This window comes from Cetorhinus maximus, chromosome 11 (genome assembly GCF_964194155.1).
Source record: "Cetorhinus maximus chromosome 11, sCetMax3.hap1.1, whole genome shotgun sequence".
In the NCBI taxonomy this organism is placed as follows: domain Eukaryota; kingdom Metazoa; phylum Chordata; class Chondrichthyes; order Lamniformes; family Cetorhinidae; genus Cetorhinus; species Cetorhinus maximus.
Window position 1 is genome coordinate 50,443,714 of NC_135889.1, and position 23,270 is coordinate 50,466,983.

General features: G+C 43.7%; 1 protein-coding gene across 2 annotated transcripts in view; it reads right to left on the reverse strand.

Annotated features, from left to right (window-relative positions):
• The window catches only part of znf804a (zinc finger protein 804A), a 358,009-nt gene that overhangs the window by 228,513 nt on the left and 106,226 nt on the right, over positions 1-23,270 (reverse strand). The window lies entirely within an intron of this gene.

The window sequence follows — 23,270 nt, forward strand, 5'->3', positions numbered from 1 at the left end:
ACTCATTCAGGGGTGCACCATATGATTAATTCTTCTGATTCTTATATCAATGTGTAAAAGTTAACTACAATCTCCAAGCATACACTTTCCAGAAGTGATTGGTATGAATAATATTCTACTTCTTATGTCCTCACATGCACTATCGCATTTTTCCCAGATTACAACCACGATAGCCTGAATGTGATACCACTTTAAATATTGCCCCGTACCACCCCACCTCATTTTTAAAAATATGTGGTTCATTTTCTTGACTTACACCAATGCCCACTTCCCCACAGTTGAAAGGACAGGCAAAAAACCAGTTTCTCTGCCTTTGCAGACGCCATTCTGTACCTGGCCACCAGCAGTAATGAAAGAGCAACATGAATTGACCTGCCAGTTGATTTTTCCATTCCTCTGACGTCTTTTCCTCTGGTTAGCTGTCATTGTAACTGTCACTGCTGGGAAAGCCATGGTGCAGCTATATGGCTACCTACTTCATGGTGTAGCATATTGATTTACCAAAGTACTGTGCTACCAGACTGTCTGCCAACCAGAGGTGGGTGGCCAATTAAACTAACTAATTGGCCAATTAATGGCCACTACCCCATCCCTTCCCACTGCTGGCATTTTACAGACATTAAGACAGCCTCCCCTGCCATGTGGGAAGATTGGCAGTCTCCCAGTGGCTTCCTAGGCAGAGGCCAATACCGGCAATGCCTGCTCCCAAGACTCCATCATCACCACTGGCCAGTTCCAATTATCAGGGCCTGACAGGCTCAGTTCCTGTTCCACTCTGCAAGTTCCCAAACTTTCCAGAAGGGGATTAAAACTTTGGAACACCAACATTGGTGGAATATACTGAGATCTATCTCTATAAATTATGACAGTGAAAGGGCAAAAACTAGTAGTTTCACTGAACTCTAAGATATAAGCAGTTAATCCTGGTGAAATTACAGAGAAATGACGCGAGATAATCACAAAAGCTATTCAAGCCTTAAGCGCATTTCCATGAATCAGAGTCACTCTCTGGTATACCCTTTTCTGTAATACCTCGAGGTTTAGTTGACAGATGATTACACTAAAATAGTGTCAATGCATAGCTGAAATCAACCACACCTATGATGTTCAGACTATCTTTAACATGCACTAGCTTTATATTCCCTTCTATATGGAGTATTATGTGGTGATGTAACTGAAGTATTTAGGGTGATTAAGTGAGTAAAGTTAAACTTTTCCCTCTGGTTGTGAAGTCCAGAACAAGGGGGCATAACCTTAAAATTGGAGCTCAGTTGTTCAGGGTGTGATGTCCCAAAGCAGTCCCTCATGCAAAACGTATTGGAAATCTGGTACTCTCTCCTCTCACCCACCCCAAAAATTGTTGGCTTTAGGTTAAATGATAATTTCAGAACAGAGATTGATAGATTTTTGTTAGATGAGGATATTGAGGGAGCCAAGGCAGTAGATGGAATTAAGATTTAAATCAGGCATGATCTAAGGGAATGGCAGAAGTCACGAGTTGCTAAATGGTCTAATCCTGTTCCCATGTTCCTCACAGAAAGTTGCACAGAGAATTATTTTCACAAGTAAAATATCATTTTCAGTTCCTTCATGTTACCAACAATGACAGCAATCATCAGTTTAGAATTAATGTTCTTCAGCATACGCAGTGCACTCTGAAATATCGCCATAAACAAAGCAACAGTATATGTTCTTAAAATTGTGCAGTTGAAAAGTGAAAAAGACAGCACCTGTTGACTGTCTACATAAGCTACATAGGAATAATGCAATCAATGCCCTTGTCTCTCATTTCTACATTCTACTCTTGAAGTAATGATTGTAGCATTAAAAGGAAATGTAGTTTACTTTGGTGGAAATTGTGAAGCAATGAATTTCCAAAATTATATGGGTCACAAAGTGGTGTAACTCATTGGAACTGCAATGCACTGTACCACAGATTGGCAGATTGCTTGTCCACTTGGTGAACGCTTCAACTTTGCAATGCCCAAGGCTGGGTTGAGAGGTAGAGAAAGTCATAGGGTGGAATTTTATAGTCCCCCACGGCTGAGTTTGAAGAGGAGGCAGGCCCATACAACTCACAATGATCTGTCTCCAATTTTACGTTAATTTGGCATGGGGAGGCCCATGCCAGGTGGGTAGCCTGGCAGCTTTGACTAGGCAAGCTGCTCTTGGGGAAGTGAGGGAGGACCTCCTTTGGAGAACCCTGCACTCATCAGAAGCACCACCCAACAAGGTGAAACCCTCCCCCCCCCATTAACCGTCCCTCCCAGCCTCTCAAACCTGGTGCCCCCACCCCTCTCACCCACCTCGCTGGGGCCTACTAGCCAGGCCCCGCCAATACCCCTGACTTAGTTCCGCTTCTTCAGGGACTGCCTGTAATCCCAGCAATGGCCCCCACTCAAAGCTACCGCTGATGGGACTGCAGAGATGCCTGCCAATCGGATTGGCCAGCTGCTCACTAAGGTGAAACCTCCATTCTGGATGGGGGTGAAAGTCTTCCCCTGAGCCAATTAATGTCCTATTGAGCATTAAATGACGGTGGGGCAGCCAGGATTGGCAGGGATGCGTTCTCCGTTGACCCGTAGTGTGGGTCATCTAAAGAGCTTTCATATACCTTTAGTTACCAATCAACTGAGCTGATCAGCTACCTTATATCTTAATGGGGGATGAAATATTGGCACAGAGGCCTGAGAAAGGAGAAATAGAAAATATGCTTTATTTTAATAGAATATTTGCATAACTTATATAAATGAAATAATAATAAAATGAATGCAACATAAATTAGTCAAAAATTTATTGAAAGATTGTGTTCATACTTTGGCATTCATTTTTGTTAAAATGTCATCTATAGCAGGGAATACTGAAAATAAATGTTAAGTGAAAAATTCAAATAATTTTCTTTAAAATTACTTTCAGGAATGGCATTGCATTTGTGCAGTAGATGGAATTTCATGAATATAAAACCTATTCAGTATTTCACTTGCTTTCGCATTGAACATTGAATTTGTTTATGGCTTCCAAAATGATTTTATCACTTAACATCTTCAAAAATGATTGTAAATGTGTAGTGCTGACTACTTAGTATAATTTGTAAGAATTAAAGAAATATAAGAAACAATTTCTCTATATGGGGAAGGCAGTGGTGTGTTGTAGTGGTAATGTCACCAGACTTGTAATCCACAGGCACAGGCTAATGCTTTGGGGACAGAGGTGTGAATCCAACCACGGAATTGAAATTCAGTTAATAAATTTGGAAATTAAAAAAAAACAAGTTAGCCTCGGTAATAGTGACTGTGAATCAATTGTTCTAAAAACCCATCTGGTTCACTAACGCCCTTTAGGGAAGGAAATCTGCCATCCTTGCCGGGCCTGGCCTACATGTAACTCCAGACCAACTCTTAAATGCCCTTTGAAATGGCCTAGCAAGCCACTCAGTTGTGTCAAACCACTACAAAGCCTACAAAAAGGAACGAAACCAGACAGATCACCTAGCGTCGACTTAGGCACTGGAAACAACAATGGCACACCCAGCCCTGTTGACCCTGCAAAGTCCTCCTTACGAACATCGGGAGGCTTGTGCTAAAATTGGGAGAGCTGTCCCACAGACCAGTCAAGCAACCTCCTGACACTGTCTGTAACATATGATTCCATGACTATGACTATGTCCCAGACACCACCATCACCATCCTTGTCCTGTAACAACAACAGCACAGACCAACCAGAGGAGGCGGCACAGTGGTATATAGTCAGAAGGGAGTTGCCCTGGGAGTTCTTAACATTGACTTTGGAACCCATGAAATCTCAAGGCATCAGGTAAAACATGGCAAGGAAAACGCCTGCTGATTACCACCCATCGCACAACCACCGCACCCCCAAACTCACCCCAGCTGATGAATCAGTGCTCTTTCATGTTGAACACTACTTGGAGGAAACACTGAGAGTGGCAAGCAGACAGAATGTACTCTGAGTAGAGGACTTCACTGTCCATCACCAAGAGTGGCTCGGTAGCACCACTACAGACCGAGCTGGCAGAGTCCAAAAGGATATAGCTGCTAGACTGGGTCTGTGGCAGGTGGTGAGGGAACCAACAATAGGGAAAAGCCGACTTAACCTCATCCTTGCCAATCTACCTGTAGTAGGTGCATTTGTCCATTGTAGTATTGGTAGGAATGACTACCACATAGTCCTTCTAAAGATTAAGCCCCATCTTTTTTATTTATTTATTTATTAATTCACAGGATGTAGGCATTGCTGGCTGGGCCAGCATTTATTGCCTATCCCTAGTTGCCCTTCAGAAGATGGTGGTGAGCTGCCTTCTTGAATCGCTGCAGTCCATGTGGCATGTGTACACCCACAGTGAAGTTAGGAAGGAAGTTCCAGGATTTGAACCCAGCGACAGTGAAGGAACGGCGATATATTTCCAAGTCAGGATGGTGAGTGACTTGGAGGGGAGCTTCCAGGTGGTGGTGTTCCCATCTATCTGATGCCCTTGTCCTTCTAGGTGGTAGTGGTTGTGGGTTTGGAAGGTGCTGTCTAAGGAGGCTTGGTGAATTCCTGCAGTGCACCTTGTATATGGTACACACTGCTGCTACTGTGCATCGGTGGTGGAGGGAGTGAATGTTTGTGGATGTGGTGCCAATCAAGCTGAATGCTTTGTCCTGGACGGTGTCCAGCTTCTTCAGTGTTGTAGGACCTGCACTCAGCCTGACAAGTGGGGAGTATTCCATCACGTTCCTGACTTGTGCCTTGTAGATGGTGGACAGGCTTTTGGGAGTCAGGAGGTGAGTTACACGTCGCACGACCCCTAACCTCTGACCTGCTTTTGTAGCCACAGTATTTATATGGCTGGTCAAGTTTAGTTTCTGGTCAATGTTAACCCCTAGGATGTTGATAGTGGGAAATTCAGTGATGGTAATGCCATTGAATGTCAAGGGGCACTGGTTGGATTCTCTCTTGTTGGAGATGGTCATTGCCTGACACTTGTACGGCGCGATTGTTACTTGCCACTTGTCAGCCCATGCCTGGATATTGTCCAGGTCTTGCTGAATTTGGACATGGACTTCTTCAGTATCTGAGGAGTCGTGAATGGTGCTGAACATTGTGCAGTTCACCAGCGAGCATCCCCACTTCTGACTTTATGATGGAAGGAAGGTCATTGATGAAGCAGCTGAAGATGGTTGGGATTAGGACACTACCCTGAGGAACTTCTGCATGATGTCCTGCAGCAGAGACGACTGACCACAATCAATCTTCCTTTGTGCTAGGTATGCCTCCAACCAGTGGAGAGTTTTCCCCCTGATTCCCATTGTCTCCAGTTTTGCTAGGGCTCCTTGATGCCACATTCGGTCAAATGCGGCCTTGATGTCAAGGGCAGTGACTCTCACCTCACCTCGGGAGTTCAGTTCTTTTGTCCATGTTTGAACCAAGGCTGTAATGAGGTCAGGAGCTGAGTGATCCTGGCTGAACCCAAACTGGACATCAGTGAGCAGGTTGTTCAAGTGCCTCTTGATAGCACTGTTGATGACCCCTTCCATTACTTTACTGATGATCGAGAGTAGACTGATGTGGCGGTAATTGACTGTGTTGGATTTGTCCTGCTTTTTGTGTACAGGACATACCTGGACAATTTTCCACACAGCCGGGAAGAAGCCAGTCTTGTAGCTGTACTGGAACAGCTTGGCTAGGGGTACGGCAAGCTCTCGAGCATAAGTCTTCAGTACTATTGCCGGAATATTGTCAGGGTCCATAACCTTTACAGTACCCAGTGCCTTCACCCATTTCTTGATATCACGTGGAGTGAATCGAATTGGCTGAAGACTGGCATCTGTGATACCAGGGACCTCCAGAAGAGGCCAAGATGGATCATCCACTCGGCACTTCTGGCTGAAGATTGTTGCGAATGCTTCAGCCTTATCTTTTGCACTGCTGGGCTCCCCCATCATTGAAGATGGGGATATTTGTGAAGCCTCCTCCTCCAGTGAGTTGTTTAATTGTCCACCACAGTTCATGACTGGATGTGGCAGGACTGCAGAGCTTAGATCTGATCTGTTGGTTGTGGGATCGCTTAGCTCTGTCTAACACTTGCTGCTTATGCTGTTTGGCAAGCAAGTAGTCCTGTGTTATAGCTTCACCAGGTTGACACCTCATTTTTAGGTATGCTTGGTGCTACTCCTGGCATGCCCTCCTGCACTCTTCATTGAACCAGGGCTGAAACCCCGGCTTGATGGTAATGGTAGAGTGGGGGATATGCCGGGCCATGAGGTTACAGATTGGGGTTGAGTACAATTCCACTGCTGCCGATGGCCTACTGAGCCTCATGGTTGCCCAGTCTTGAATTGCTAGATCTGGTCAAAATCTATCCCATTTAGCACGGTGGTAGTGCCACAAAACACAATGGAGGGTATCCTCAATGTGAAGGCGGGACTTCATCTCCACAAGGACTATGTGGTAGTCGCTCCTACTGATACTGTCATGGACAGATGCATCTGCAGCAGGCAGGTTTGTGAGGATGAGGTCAAGTATGTTTTTCCCAATTGTTGATTCCCTTACCACCTGCCACAGACCCAGTCTAGCAGCTATGTCATTTAGGTCTCGGCTAGCTGAGTCAGTAGTGGTGCTACCTAGCCACTCTCGGTGATGGACATTGAAGTCCCCCACCCAGAATACATTCTGCGCCCTTGTCACCCTCAGTGCTTCCTCCAAGTGATGTTCAACATGGAGGAGCACTGATTCATCAGCTGAGGGAGGGCGGTACATGGTAATCAGCAGGAGGTTTCCTTGCCCATGTTTGACCTGATGCCATGAGACTTCATGGGGTCTTCACGTTGAGATAATGCTCCATCGTGTTGTGTGGCACTGCTACCGTGCTAAATGGGATAGATTTCAAACAGATCTAGGAACTCAAAACTGGGCATCCATGAAGCACTGTGAGCCAACAGCAGCAGCAGAATTATACACAATCACAATCTGTAACCTCATGGCCTGTCATATCCCCCACTCTACCAATACCATCAAGCCGGGGGTTCAGCCCTGGTTCAATGAAGAGTGCAAGGGGGCATGCCAGGAGCAACACCAGGCATACCTAAAGGGAGGTGTCAACCTGGTGAAGCTACAACACAGGACTACTTGCGTGCCAACAGTGAAAGCAGCAAGCAATAGACAGAGCTAAGCGATTCCACAACCAACAGATCAGATCTAAGCTCTGCAGTCCTGCCAGATCCAGTTGTGAATGGTGGTGGACAATTAAACAACTCACTGGAGGAGGAAGCTCCACAAATAACCCCATCGTCAATGATGGTGGAGCCCAGCACATCAGTGCAAAAGATATGGCTGGAGCATTCGCAACAATCTTCAGACAGAAGTGACGAGTGGATAATCCATCTCGATGTCCTGCTGAGGTCCCAGCATCTCAGATGCCAGTCTTCAGCCAATTCAATTCACTCCACATGATATCAAGAAACAGCTGAAGGCACTGGGTACTGCAAAGGCTATGGACACTGACAATATTCCGGCAATACTACTGAACACTTGTGCTCCAGGACTTGCCATGCCCTTAGCCAAGCTGTTCCAGTACAGCTACAAGACTGGCATCTTCCCGGCTGTGTGGAAAATTGCCCAGGTATGTTCTGTACACAAATAGCAGGACAAATCCAACCCAGCCAATTACCACTCCATCAGTCTACTCTCGATCATCAGTAAAGTAATGGAAGGGGTCATCAACAGTGCTATCAAGCGGCACTTGCTTAGGAACAACCTGCTCACTGATGCCCAGTTTGGGTTCCGCCAGGATCACTCAGCTCCTGACCTCATTACAGCCTTAGTCCAATCATGGACAAAAGAGCTGAACTCCAGAGGTGACGTGACAGTGACTGCCCTTGACATTAAGGCATCATTTGACCAAGTGTAGCAAAACTGGAGTCAATGGGAATCAGGGGAAAATCTTTCCACTGTTTGGAGTCATACCTGGCACAAAGGAAGATGGTTGTCGTTGTCGGAGGCCAATCATCTCAGTCCCTGGACATCACTTCAGGAGTTCTTCAGGGTGGTGTCCTAGGCCCAACCATCTTCAGCTGCTTCACCAATGACCTTTCCTCCATCATATGATCAGAAGTGGGGATGTTTGCGGATGATTGCACAGTGTTCGGCACCATTTGCAATTCCTCAGATACTGAAGCTGTCTGTGCTCAAATGCAGCAGGACCTGGACAACATTCAGACTTGGGCGGACAAGTGGCATTCATACCACACAAGTGCAGGTAATGTCTGCCTCCAACAAGAGAGAATCCAACCATCGCCCCTTAACATTCAATGGCATTACCATCGCTGAATCCCCCACAATCAGCGTCCTGGGGGTTACTATTGACCCGAAGCTGAACTGGACTAGCCATATAAATACGGTTGCTGCAAGAGCAGGTCAGAGACTGGGAATTCTGCAGAGAGTAACTTATCTCCTGACTCCCCAAAGCCTGGTCACCATCAACAAAGCAGAAGTCAGGAGTGTGATGGAATACTCTCCACTTGCCTGTGCGAGTGTGCTTCAACAATACTCAAGAAGCTCAACACCATCCAGGACAAAGCAAACCGCTTGATTGGCACCACATCCACCACCTTCAGCATCCACTCCCTCCATTACCATTGCACAGTGGCAGCAGTGTGTACCATCTACAAGATGCACTGCAGCAACTGAACAAGGCTTTTTTGACAGCACTTTCTAAACCTGGGACCTCTACCGCCTAGAAGGACAAGGGCATCAGATACATGGGAACACCGCCACCTGCAAGTTCCCCTGCAAGCCACACTCCATGCTGATTCGGAACTATATTGCTGTGCATTCACTGTCTCTGGGTCAAAATCCTGGAACTCTGTTTCTCACTGGTTAAACCTGCTGGGACAACTCCATGACCTCAATTAAAATATCATGTTACTGCGCACTATATTATTCAGGTTGTTCACATATTTGATAGTGTATCAAACATAAATCTCGTTTAAGTTGCAAAACAAGCCAAATACAATAAACAAATTGTTTTTCAATGCCAGCGATTCTTGTTGAATACTGAATTCAATGCTGGAGCCTCTTCTCAAAGCCAATGGCTCATGCATCATCACATGCTAACTATGATATTTACATTTTATGAATTCTCTTTGCATGTCATTGTGAGGGCTGATAGTAATGGAGGTTGAATTTTTTTTGTATATTTGTAAACCAGTGTTCACACCAAGATCTCTATTAGTTGATTGTCAAGTTTTAACGTCAAGTAATGTTCCTTCTGCTCTGCCCCAAATCTTACACCAACTTCACAAGGGCATGCTGAATTACATCTTCATTTCCATAATCACCCATTTTCAGAAAAGCAGTTTCTGTGTTGCAGGTTATGAAAAATAACAGTTTGATTTTTGACTCAGATCCTGATTTGACTCTTGTCTTGACAATGGGCAGAATTTTCCCCCTCGCCCGTTGGGGAGGAAGTTCAAGAGCGGGCGCGTGAAGGTGCGTCTCCGATCGGCACCCCCGATCAGGAGCGTGCCACCATTTTACATGGGTGGGCCAATTTAGGCCCGCCCAGCGTGACGTCCGCACGGAAGCGCTATGCGCTCCCTATGCGGGCGGGGGGGAATCTCAAAACCCGAGAGTGCGCTCCTTCGCGCATGCGCACGAAAGAGCACATTCATCTCCCTGAGGCTAAGTGTTGCCTCAGAGAGATCGGCTCTACAGTAAAAAATGTTAAAAATAGAAAAAAAAGAATTCCCTGACATGTCCCCTCATGTGACACTGTCACATGAGTTGGGACATGTCCATCACTTTTAAATTCAATTTAATTATATTTTTAAAAACCTACATGAAAACCCGCCCGTGGATGAGGTTTCATGCTTTTTCTAATTCTCGCCGGGACTCCTGGCCTGCTCGCCAACCTTAAGGTGTTCACAAACACAAACATTTCCTTCAGCATGTCTGGCATTACACAGCTACACAGTTCCACAAGATGCTGTTCTTTATGCAGAAGTCCTATACGACAAGAGCTTTTACCTTCGAGTTTCATGGGTACAATTATCATCAGCAAGGCACACATGATAATCTTGGAAGTGCATGATAAAATAGGGCAAAGTCAGCATGGTTTCATCAAGGGGAGGTCATGCCTGACAAATCTGTTAGAATTCTTTGAGGAGGTAACAAGTAGGTTAGACAAAGGAGAGCCAATGGATGTTATCTACTTGGACTTCCAGAAGGCCTTTGACAAGGTGCCGCACAGAAGGCTGCTCAGTAAGATAAGAGCCCATGGTGTTAGAGGCAAGGAACTAGCATGGATAGAAGATTGGCTGTCTGGCAGGAGGCAGAGAGTGGGGATAAGGGGGTCCTTCTCAGGATGGCGGCCGGTGACTAGTGGAGTTCCACAAGGGTCAGTGTTGGGACCACAACTTATCACTTTATACATTAATGATCTAGATGAAGGAACTGAGGGCATCCTGGCTAAGTTTGCAGATGACACAAAGATAGGTGAAGGGACAGGTAGTATTGAGGAGGCGGGGAGGCTGCAGAAGGATTTGGATAGGTTAGGAGAATGGGCAAAGAAGTGGCAGATGGAATACAACATGGGGAAGTGTGAGGTCATGCACTTTGGTAGGAAGAATAGAGGCATAGACTATTTTCTAAATGGGGAGAGAATTCAGAAATCTGGAGTGCAAAGGGACTTGGGAGTCCTAGTCCAGGATTCTCTTAAGGTTAACTTGCAGGTTGACGCGGTAATTAGGAAGGCAAATGCAATGTTGGCATTTATTTCGAGAGGACTAGAATATAAAAGCAGGGATGTGCTGCTGAGGCTTTATAAGGCTCTGGTCAGACCACATTTAGAATATTGTGAGCAATTTTGGGCCCCGTATCTCAGGAAGGATGTGCTGGCCCTGGAGAGGGTCCAGAGGAGGTTCACGAGAACGATCCCAGGAATGAAAGGCTTAATATATGAGGAATGTTTGAGGACTCTGGGTCTATACTCGATGGAGTTTAGAAGGATGAGGGGGGAACTGATTTAAACTTACAGAATACTGAAAGGCCTGGATAGAGTGGATGTGGGGAAGATCTTTCCATTAGTAGGAGAGACTAGGACCCGAGGGCACAGCCTCAGAGTAAAGGGAAGACCTTTTAGAACAGAGATGAGGAGAAACTTCTTTAGCCAGAGAGTGGTGAATCTATGGTATTCATTGCCACAGAAGGCTGTGGAGGCCAGGTCACTGAGTGTATTTAAGATGGAGATAGATAGGTTCTTGATTGGTAAGGGGACCAAAGGTTACGGGGAGAAGGCGGGAGAATGGGGTTGAGAAACTTTTCAGCCATGATTGAATAGCGGAGCAGACTTGATGGGCCGAATGGCCTAATTTCTGCTCCTATGTCTTATGGTCTTATTTTCTTCCCCTTGGGTCAGGACAGTGGTGTATCTTTCCAGAGTTCCTTTCAACCAACCAACCGATAACACTCCACTCATGGTTGGCTCTGGGAAAATCCCCAGCATTTTAGCATTTCCAAGCTATTTCCACAGCTTTCCAGGTTTTAGACCTTTTTAATCAGCCCACTATTGCCTCCTGGAGCTCCTGTCTCCTTTTCTGCCAAACTGAAAACTGACCTCTTCCTGAGTGTGATTTGCTTCCTCTCCTCACAAGAGTTCAAAATGTTCCTCTGTCTGTCAACTCACTCCTTGTGTCTGCACCTGAGCCTTTATGCTACAGCTGCACTGCTTGTAGCTCTCCTTTGTGCCTGCCAATCTCCTCTGTGTCTACCAGCCAAGCGGCATCTGTATCTTAACTTCCTTCCTTTGATACTACTTCCAGATCAAGGTCAGGTCACATGGACCAATATTTATGATCCAAGAAAGGTACAACTAATCTGTTTACAATTGATGCAAACTCTTAAAAGCCATTTTCAAATATTCTGAAAAACAATTACAGATTCCACAGACATTTTAAAGAAATAACAAGTTTTCCTTACTATACTGCTTCCTGGTGAAAGGTCAGCACACCATCCAAGACAAATTTCACCCTTTTGGGCCAACGAAGCAAAAGATTATTCATCTCCACATCAGATTCAAACCCAGGTTTCAGTGGTAAATGGTTATTACACTGATACAATGCACCTACACCTAACTCTTCAAGATCGCAATTTCTAGTTATTCAAAATCATCTTCTGACTACCGCTTGCAAAAATGAATAACCAGAAATGACAAGATGCATCAAAATCTTAATGAAAGGCAGCAGTTTTTTTTGCAATGGTATTGTTACACTTTGACTTTTGAAGTACAGGGGATGAAATTTAGATTCGGCAGTATAACAGATTGTAGCAAATCTGCAACCCGTTTTACACTCTGTCCGAGTTGTTTATCCAATAAAGGCAATGAAAAGGAAAGTTGAGCAGAATGTAAGGTGAGCTGTAGCTTTGCTATCACCCCACCCCCAAGCAGCATAACTTGGGGCTGCCATTCTATGAATTCTGTTTAGTAGACGGGAATGCAAAATGGCATTCCATCGGGCAGGAAGAGGGTGGTAGTGTAATGAACATTGCAGTGCAGCACTTAGCACCCTGTTCTCACCCACTTCCATGTCACCACGATTTTGGTGGCGATCTTGAAGTGAGTGTCCCAGGCAGTGGGCCTGTTCATCCACCTCCTTCCCAATGGAAGCCACCACTTGAAAATTGACCCCAATGAGGGTGGGGACCTATTCTTATTATTGAATTAAATGATTCAAATTGGGTAACATTTGTGAAATGAAACAAATAGATAAATTTAGTCCCTTTGCAATTTGGATTCAGTTGCACTATTTGATATATCTGCAATGTTCTTTACTGCAAATGAATCCAAAATTAAGAATGTCAGTGTATTAAATTGCTTTTTTAAAAATAATTCATTTTTGCTGTTTTGGACAGTTTTTGATATTAATAACACAATAGAAATGTATTGTTCGCATTTCTGTGCTGGTGTTGTACAAATGAAGTTGGCGGGTTGGGGGCGGAGGCGGGAAAGAGAGCTAGTTCGGGAACATGAATGTTGACTTGTCAGGAATAATTGTGGCAACTTTGAAAAATGACACTGCCACAAACAGATAAGCTAAATTTATTTTTGAGTCAATATGCTGAGCATCATGACGGAAGGTGGCAGATGAATGGTTATTATCTCTGCCTGGGGCAACAGAGACAGTCATTTAAAAGAAAATGACTATTACTCATGTTTTTTTTAAAACATATTACTGTGTCACTGAGTTACTTTTTGTCTTGTGCAGATATCCAAATCTGCGCAGTTTCTGTGTCCATTGTCCCTTGCAGTTCACAGAGGGCTTTTTAATCATGTGTGCCAGTGAACATGGCTCCATCTGTCTACTGAAAATGCTTCTTCCACTGGCAGATTTGTGAAGTTGTTTGTCAGAGTCTTACATCCAATCCAAGGAAGATCAGAGGACATTTTGAACTGCAATGAGACTGATTGGCCAAGAGGGTACTTTCACATGGCTACTGATGATGTGTGAAGAACCTGGTCACCTGGTAAAATGGTGGAGGAGTGTATTTGTATTACAGAGATTCCAATGAGATTATAACCAAATCTCATTTTAATCTCACTGATTGCCTTCTTAACCAAGTTTTCATTCATTGAATATCAAAATCTAACTTATGCCTAGTGAACAGTACCTTTATTAGGAACATGGGGCAGAATTTTACATTCGGCGTGCAGGCACACGCCCAACACACCAGAACATAAAATGATGCGCGATGGCGTCGGGCATGCGTCCCGATGTCATCGTAAAGTTGCACGATGTTTCATTCGGCGGGCATGTGCCGGAGTGGGCTGCACGCCCACCGATAATTGAAAGGCCTATCAACCTGAATTTTACACTGCCCGTCCAACCTTACATTGGCGGGCAGGCAAAAAGGCCAATCCACGAGCGGGATGAGGTTTCCTGAAGCTATTACAAATTAAATGAAAAGTTTCATTTGAACTTAAAAACATGTCCCATCTCATGTGACACAGTCACTTGAGGGGACATGTTTCGTTGAGTTTTACTGCTCTTTGTTAATTTTTTCAAAAAGTGCTTCAATCTCCTTGAAGCAGCTCCGTGCCTCAGGGAGATTGAAGCGCTCTTTCACACGCATGTGCAAACTGTGCACTAGGCCCGGCTCTCCCTCCTCCACCCGCCTGCACAGGCAGTGCTCGCGCTACCGCTCGCGATCCATGCCTTAATTGGCCCGCCCATGTGAAACCGCGGTGCGGAGCCAATCGCGGGCGGCGAATGGAAAATCCTGGCCATGGATGCTAAAACATAATGCCTTTGAAAAACTGTCACTAGTAATTATCCACCAAAAGTCAGATATAGTGTCTACCTTTCAGGGCACGAACATACCAATTAATGTTTGAGCTTTCACATAGCAGGCCAGGAGTTTAGATTTAATAACTGTTACATTATGGGGGAACATATTCACCAGCTGCTAGCAGGCCTCTGCAATATAAGTGCCCAGCTACAATGCTTCCTTCCATAAATGTTCCTATTCTTCCACAGCCCACAGCAAATTATTTATCCTTGGCATTTCCTATTACATGAATTCTTATATAACAAATGTTATTGTGCAAATTCAAGAACTGTGTGAGTTTCATCTAATTACCTTTCTTCCTCATCCTAAAATTTCTCGATGCGTCCAGATCTTTTGGAGGAATTTAATTTGTTCATTATTTTTTGTTGTTCATTATAACATAAGAGATTTTCATACCTGATAATGCATTACGGTTTATTTCTTGGTTTCATTATTACTTTTAATTTGTTCTGAGAAAATCCAAAAATCATAAATAATTAATCTATGTTAGCGCATTGATTGCTTCACTTCCTTAAAAAGGAAATGATTTATTTTCTAATATTGTTGTATTACAGACGGTTAAAGCTAGCTGTCATTCACTTATCTGCATTGGCTCATAAAATGTAAATGACCTGCTCAGTATGTGTGTAATGAATAAGAATGTCACATAGATTTATAATCTCAAATGCAAAAACAATAAAACTTCAAATTTCCCTGTGCCAAAAATAAATGCATGATCATAAAATTCTAACTTATAACATTTTTACAAAAACATTAAAGAAACATTCTGATGCATACCACAGATTTTAATTTTCTTTGCATTTCTGAAACCCAAGCTGTTTGATAATGCTTAGATTTCCTTGAACGATGAACTGAGAGAATACTGGCCAGGATCTTTAGGTCGGCGAGTGGGGGGCCCGGGCCCGCTCACCAACACGTAAAATGACGCAGGATGACGTTGGGCGGAACTCCCGACGTCACCCCGCTTCATTTCCGTTTTCAGGTCGGCGGTGGCGCAGTCGAATCAGCTGTGCACCCGCCGACCTGTCAACGGCCAATTGAGGCCATTTAAAAAGTAATTGAGATAATTAATGGACCTGCTCGTCCAACCTTAAGGTTGGCGGGCAGGCCAGGAGCCCTGGCGGGCTTCAGAAAAAGCATGAAACCTCATCCATGGACAGGATGAGGTTTCATGTGGGTTTTTAAAATTTTAATAAATGTATTTATTGCTTTAAAGTGATGGACATGTCACAACTCGTGTGACAGTGTCACACGAGGGAACATGTCAGGGAAATTTTAATTTTGCACCAGCACCATTTTTAAATTTGGCGCCGATCTCCCTGAGGCAGCACTTAGCCTCAGGGAGATGAGCGTGCTCTTTCGTGCGCATGTGTGATAGAGCGCACTCTTGGCTGAGGGATTCCTCCCCTGCCCGCACAGGGAGCATGTAACGCTTCCTGGTGGACACCATGTCCACGTAAAATGGCGGCACTCCCCTGATTGGGGGTGCCGATCAGAGGTGCGCCCGCCCGCGCCCGCTCCAGTACATCCCCCGCCGACGAGTTGTTATTTTTCTTTCATAACTTGCCTCTCTCATCTTTTGTCAGCAAAGATCTGTTCTCCAACATGGCAAGGTCATGAATCAGTACAGGAATCAAATATCTGCTAGTGAACCTAATAAACAGCACTAAGTGATGAATGACCGGCTATCTATTGTGTTACCTAATGCATCAATATATAATTAAAAATGCTCACATGAATTATTAAAATCTAATGTTAAATTACATAAGTATGGTTAAGATGTTCATGGGTACTGATCTGTATGAGGGAGCAATGGTTGGCTTTCTAAGAATGATGTACAGAAATCATTAGTTCAGCTATTGTTTTGGACAGATTGCTTCAGGCATTAGATATGAAATTTCTTACTGGAGTCACCAAACATCCAAATATTTCCACACATCAAGGTAGTGATTGCAAGCAGAGGAGGGAATATAGTTCAGCCTTGGGAGGCCAGTTCATAACAATAAACAAACAAGAGTTGCAGTTAGCTCAATGTACAGGTCTAAAGAAAAATATATATTTGGTTGTAAAGCAGCAGGCTATAGAAAGAGAAACAATGGGGTGAATGTTACAGAGGTAGGGGGAACGGATTGCTTGACTGAAGACAATACGTCTACCAGACATAGCTAAGTCTGGGGCTTTTTGTCAGGTATGATCAGGCACCCTAGGGAAGGGATCAGGCACAGGAGGGCAGAGGAGTTCGGCTTCTGGAGGCTGGTGGGTGGAGGGGCAGGTAGGCACAAAGAGGGAGCACGACATTAAAAAGGGGTGCCCCCGATGGGCAATATAACTCTCTAGTGAGGCACCTTGGAATGTTTTATTGCGTTAAAGGCACTATATAAATATAAGTTGTCGTTGTTGAATGATATTCCATGTTAATGTTGGTATGTAGGCCAGATATTTTTCTTGGTATATTGGGTGTGACTTAGAAGGCTGCGGTTACAGTTCTAGTTTCTACCGCAAGCTATGAGGATTATTAGATGATTCGAAAATACCTATGTTATATTTATTTAACTGCAATCACTAATAAACTACAAGTATACGTTATGTGGACCGATTCTGTTACTGTGTCTCAAAATAAGGCACTAGATTACATAGGATGTACAGCACAGAAACAGGCCATTCAGCCCAATTGGTCTTTGCTGTGATTTATAGACCACAGGAGCAGCATCCCACTCTTAAGTACTTTTTCTCACTTACCAGCATATTGCTTTATTCCCTTCTCCCTCATGAATGCAAATTAGTGGCCTGTAAAGGGATCAAACATGTGACCTTGACATTATTAACACCGTGCTAAAACTAGCTGAGGTCACCACCCTGAAACAAATAATTGGAGGGACAAATGTAATTCTATAAGCCTGACTCTAGAAGATCTTTCCTAAGGTCAAAAGTAAAATATGGCAAGATACTCAATGAAAAACTTTGGAGTCTGACAGTATCAATGAAAACAGATTCACATTTAAGACTGGGAGAGGTAACACATGAAGAGATCCTCTCAAAGTGAGAAAGCTCAACTCATTTTACTGTCCCTGGATCAAAAGGGCAGAATTTTACAGGCCCCCCCACTAGCAGGTTTGCAGGTTGCTGGGGGGAGGGGGGCCCATAAAATTCTCCGGGTGGTTTTGCCACCGCCCACATGCCCACACCCGGCCTGTCAGAAGTTTTACATGGTGGGATGGGTGAGGTCTATGGTCACTTAACTGACCACTTAAGGGCTGCTTCCCGCCCAGCCACAATTTTGAGGCTGGTGGGAGGAGGCTAGGGATGAGGGGGAAGCCCGGCAGTTTAGCCTACTCCAACCTTGGGCAGGAAGGTTGGGGGAGGGGCACCTTCATCATTAGATGCATACTGGTTGAATAGTGCCTTGATGTTTACATGAGCTACTCTCACCTCTCTTCTGGCAGTCAGTTCTTGAATCCCTGGGGAGTCTAATAGAGTGGTGCTGGAAGAAACTTAATTGAGGATCAGAGAGCAGATTATTGGTGAGTAGGTGCTGCTTGATTACACTATTGATGACTCTTTCCATCAATTTATTGGGCTAATACAGCAGTAATTAGCTGGGATAGGATTATTCTATTCTTTTTGCTCGATAATCTTTCACGTTGTCAGTTAGGCCAGGATTTTCTGGCCCAGCCATGGCGGGATTCTCCACGGTGGATGCGGCGAACCATTCAAATGTCCGTTCACTTCAGCGCATGCTGGAACAGTTTGAACAGGGAACTACAATTTAGGTGTTTTCAGTGTCCAAAGTGTCTTTTGTTTCCAGTGCACTTAGCTAATCTTTAATGTCATATGGAGTGAGCCAAATTGATGCCTTCGGAAAGAGGCTGAGGATCATCCATGACTGATAGCGTTTGCAAACACATGCCTCTTATGTTCACATGCTGGACTCAACCACAGCTGGGGCTGGGAATGTTCATGGAGTATCCAGTAAATAAAACCCTTAGGACATTAATCTAAAATTATAATGCCGTTTACTCAATATTGACTGGCTGCATTCTATAGATGACGTTCTAGATTCCCCACATACCATTTCAGGTTGATCGAATTTCCTTCTTTCAGGATTGCTTTTGCAGTGATTATGAAGTATTTGTATTCATGCACCACACATGGCCTAGAGGATAGAAATAACCAGTAATTAAGTTTTCAAATTTCAACCTTTTCTACATACAAATCAGTTTGGGATGAAAATCTGTTATACTTTAGTTTCCATAAGCACTTTCTTTCCAAGTTACAGTTTTAGATGGACCTTCTGAACAGAAGGTTCAACTCCTCAAAAAAGGAGAAAAAAATACTTTACTAGATCAGCTGCCAACTGGAGAATCTCTATACAGCAGGAATAAATGCTTCAATTCTTGTTTTATCATTTTTTTCCCAATCTTCAGCTGTCTCCTTCTAGTTCTGTTCATCTTTTGCTGCTCCTCATTTTCCTATCTTTAAATATTTCCTCAATTTCCCATTGCTTTTTCTTGGGTCAATTCATCCTTTTTTTAAAATCTTTTGCAGTCCTGCTATCTTCCAACTGTACATATACCCAAAATGCAAAAGCTCCACTTGTGCAATAAAGTAACGATGGTTAACAAATGGGGTAAGAAGTCATGTCAAGATAAAAGAAAAGGCTTTCACAAATGCAGGTAAAAATGGCGATCTAACAGATTGACATATATAACACATAACAAATGAATATAAAGAAGTAAAGAGAGGTGTGAATACGAAAAAAAAAACAATGGATAGAAAAGCTTACAGTCAAAGCTTTTTAGAAATGTACTAAGGGAAAGTGCACATTAAGGGGAGGTAGGGGATGGTGGCCAAATTAGAATGCAACTGAGACTATACTGGATAAGGAAGTGGCAGATTTGTTAAATGAATATTCTCACAGTGGAGGAAGAGGTCAAAATACCAACAGTTAGGGAACCTAAAAATAAGCCAAGGAGAGGAATTTATTGAATTTAATATTTAATAGGTTTAAAAAATAGTGATGGAGAAAAAAAGATAAGACAGACACTGCCAAGGCATGATGATGTCCACCCCAGGGTACTAAAAGCAATAAATGAGGAAATTGCAGATGTGTCGGTCATAATTTTCCAATCCTCACTAGATTTAAGAATTGTGCCTTCAGATTGGAAAGATTCAGGTGTCACTTCATCATTTAAGACAGAAGAGAGGGAGAAAATAAGAAACTACAAACCTATCAAATTAACATCATTTCTGGGAAATATGTCATCAGGGACTGAGCAACTGAACATTTGAACAAGTATGGGCTGATCAAAGGGAGTCAGCACAGATTTCTCGTGGTTAGGTCATGACTGAATAATCTAGCTGAATGTTTTTGATGAGCCACCAGAATGGTGTGTATGGAGTGTCTATCAGTATTGTCAATATGGATTTCCAGAAAACATCTGATAAGGTTTCACACACACGATTATTAGTAAAAAGAAAAGTGCAGGAAATGTAAGTAGCCTTGTGATATGGGTTAGGAGATAGGAGACAGAGAGTAGGGATGTAAGAAGTGGGATGGTGGGATGTGAGAATTGGTATTTCCAAGTTATCTATACAGCAGCCACAGTTTTTCACTATACAGCAAATCCTCACTTAAAGTTGTAGTTGCATTCCTGAAACGTCTTTAAGTGAATCAGATTTTCCCATTAAAACCAATCTAAAAGCTGTAGTTAGGTTCTGTAGTACCATTCTCATAAAAGACACACATTAAAACATTATACCCTATAAGTTGAAATGCTTTACATTGCTAAATCCCAATATTTGTAAATGAAATTATATTTAAAATATAATAAATTTTAAATTTAAAAGAAATTTGCTAACTTTCAACTGACCTGCTCACTACCTCTCCTGCTTACCGCTGATCCTGCTTCCTGACCCTCCATCTCGCTGTGACCATCTAATTCACTGCCGCTCCCTGGTCCCCTTTCACTGCTAACCCTCCTGGCTCATAGTCTCTGCTGCTCCCAAACCCACCTTCTCACTGCCGATTCTCTATGCTTGGGGGCTCTACCATTCCCTGAGCCTTCCTCTCCCCAATCCTTCCTCTCGCTGAACCTCCTGCTTCCCCACTCTCCCGCTGGCCGCTTCCATCTCCTGAGCCCTCCGTGTGAGCAAGAGCTCTGGAAATGAGCTGCAAGAGGAGCAGCTTTGACTTGCAGAAGCTAAGTCCCGAACTGGAAGAACTGCAGCAAGAGCACGCGTCAGGGAGAGGGAGAGGCCTCAAGCTAGAGGGTCGGCAGCAAGAGGATGGGTCAGGGAGAGGGAGAGGCCTCAAGCTAGAGGGTCGGCAGCGAGAGGATGGGTCAGGGAGCGGGAGAGGCTGCGAGCTGGAGGGTTGGCAGTGAGAGGGTCAATCAGGGAGCTGGAGAGGCCGCTTCAATATGGTGCCAATCAGGTCATGTGACCCTACGTCAGGCCGGTGCGGACCAACTTTAAAACTAAACACGCAACGTTAAACGAGAATGCAGGCCCCATTAAAAGACCAACCATAGTAACTATAGCTTTAAGGGCTGTAGCTTTAAGATTTATTGTACTGTGCAGTATCATGTGATAGTGTGAATGAATCAGCCATAAGTGCAGGGAACCTGAGGGGTGGAGTTTTTGACTAGTTATGGATTTTGATGGAAGCATGTAACTGCTGCTGAAGCCCTGTAAATAAAGTTCACTGCTTATTTTCAGAAACCTGTCTGGAAAATAAAGTCTATAACAATGACATTAAAGCTAAACAACATAAAACAGGGCAACTTAATCTCTTGTACTAAAGATTAGAGAGTTGCATATCCAAGTTTTCAGATGGCACTAACTTAAGTACTTAAGTTTGGTCAGAAGAACGTGGAGAGACAATATAAAATAAAGAGTACAATTCTAAAAAGGGAGCAGGAGCACAGGACCTGGATGTATATGAGCATAAGTCATTGAAGGTGGCAGGACAGGTTGAGAGAGTGGTTAATAAAACATACAGTATCCTTGGTTTTATTAACAGGAGCATAGAGTACAAGAGCAAGGAGGTTATGTTGAACTTGTATAAAACAATTCTTCAGTCTCAGATGGAGTATTGGGTCCAGTTCTGGGAGCCACACTATAGGAAAGATGTGAAAGCATTGGAGAGAGTGCAGAAAAGATTCACAAGAATGGTTCCAGGGATGAGGAACAATAGATTGGAGAAGGTAGGACTCTTCACCTTGGAGAAAAGAAGGCTGAGAGGAGATTTGATCGAGGTATTCAAAACTATGAGGGGTCTGGACAGAGCAGATAGGGAGAAACTGTTCCCACTCATGAAAGAATTGAGAATGAGAGGGTACAGATTTAAAGTAATTAGTAAAAGAAGTAAAAGCAACACGAGGAAAATCTTTTTCACGCAGCGAGCGGTTAAGTCTGGAATGAACTGCCTGAGAATGTGGTGGATGCAGGTTCAAATGAAGCATTCAAAAGGGAGTTAGTATCTAAAAAGGAAGACTGTGCAGTGTTACAGGGAGAAGGCGAGTGAATGGCACTAAGCGAATTGCTCCTTGGAAAGCCAGTGTAGGCACAATGGGCCATTTAGCCTCCTCCTTTCTGTGATTCTGTAAGATGTGTAGGTGGGAGCAAAAGTTACAATAGGTCAAAAATGGGCACAAAGGGATTTAGCTGTCCAGTTACACAAATCACTAAAAGCTAATGCACAGGTTAAAAAAAATAAAAAGTTAATGGAACGTTGGTCAGTATCTCAAGGGGTTTGGAGTACAAAGGGGAAGAAGTTATGCTTCAGTTATACAGAAGCTTGGTCAGACCCCATCTACATTCACTATTGGTCACAGAAATTCAGGCAAAAACTTGTAGGAACAGGAGTAGGCCATTCAGTCCGTCGAGCCTGCTCAGGCATTCAATTAGATCATGGTTGATCATCTGCCTCAACACCACTTTCCCATATTATCTCCATATCCCTTGATGTCCTTCGTGTTCAGAAATCTATCGATTCTGTTTTGAACATGCTCAATGATTGAACTTCCACAGCCCTCTGGGGTAGAGAATTCCAAAGATTCACCACTCTCTGAGTGAAGAAATTCTTCTTCATCTCAATCTTAAATCGCCTATTCCTTACTCTGAGACTGTGTCCCCAGGTTCTAGACTCACCAGCTAAGGGAAACATCCTATACACAACCACCCTGTCACACCCTGTAAGAATTTTGCAGGTTTTGATGAGATCACCCTTCAGTCTTCAAAGTTCTAGAGCATACAGGCCCAGTTTCCTCAATTTCTCCTCATAAGACAATCCCGCCATCCCAGGGATTAGTCTGGTGGATGTCCATTGCACTTCCTCTATGGCAAGTATATCCTTCCTTATATATGGAGACCAAAACTGTACACAACACACCAGGCGCGGTCTCACCCAAGGCTCTATATAATTGCAACCAGACATCTTTACTTCTGCACTCAAATCTCCTTGTGATGAAGGCCAAAACAAACCATTTGCCTTCTTTATTGATTGTTGCACCTGCATGCTAGCTTTTCATGACTCATGGACAAGGACACTCAGGTCCATTTCGACACCAACACTTCCCAACCTCTCACCATTTAAGAAATACTCTGTCATTCTGTTTTTTTTCTACCAAAGTGAATAGCTTCACACTTATTGACATTATATCCCATCTGCCATGTTCTTGCCCATTCTTTTAGCCTGCCCAAGTCCGCTTGAAGCCTCGTTGCATCCTCCTCACAACTTACATTTGTTTTGTGTAACCTTGGCTTGGAGGCGGTTGAAGTGCAGAGTCATCAGAATGATATATGGGTTTAAAGGGTTAAATTATAGGACAGATTGCATAAAATTATTTTGTATCCCCTTAAGGTGAGAAGCTTGAGGGATAATTCATGTATTTAAAATAATAGAGATTTGATAAGGTAGCTACAGAGAT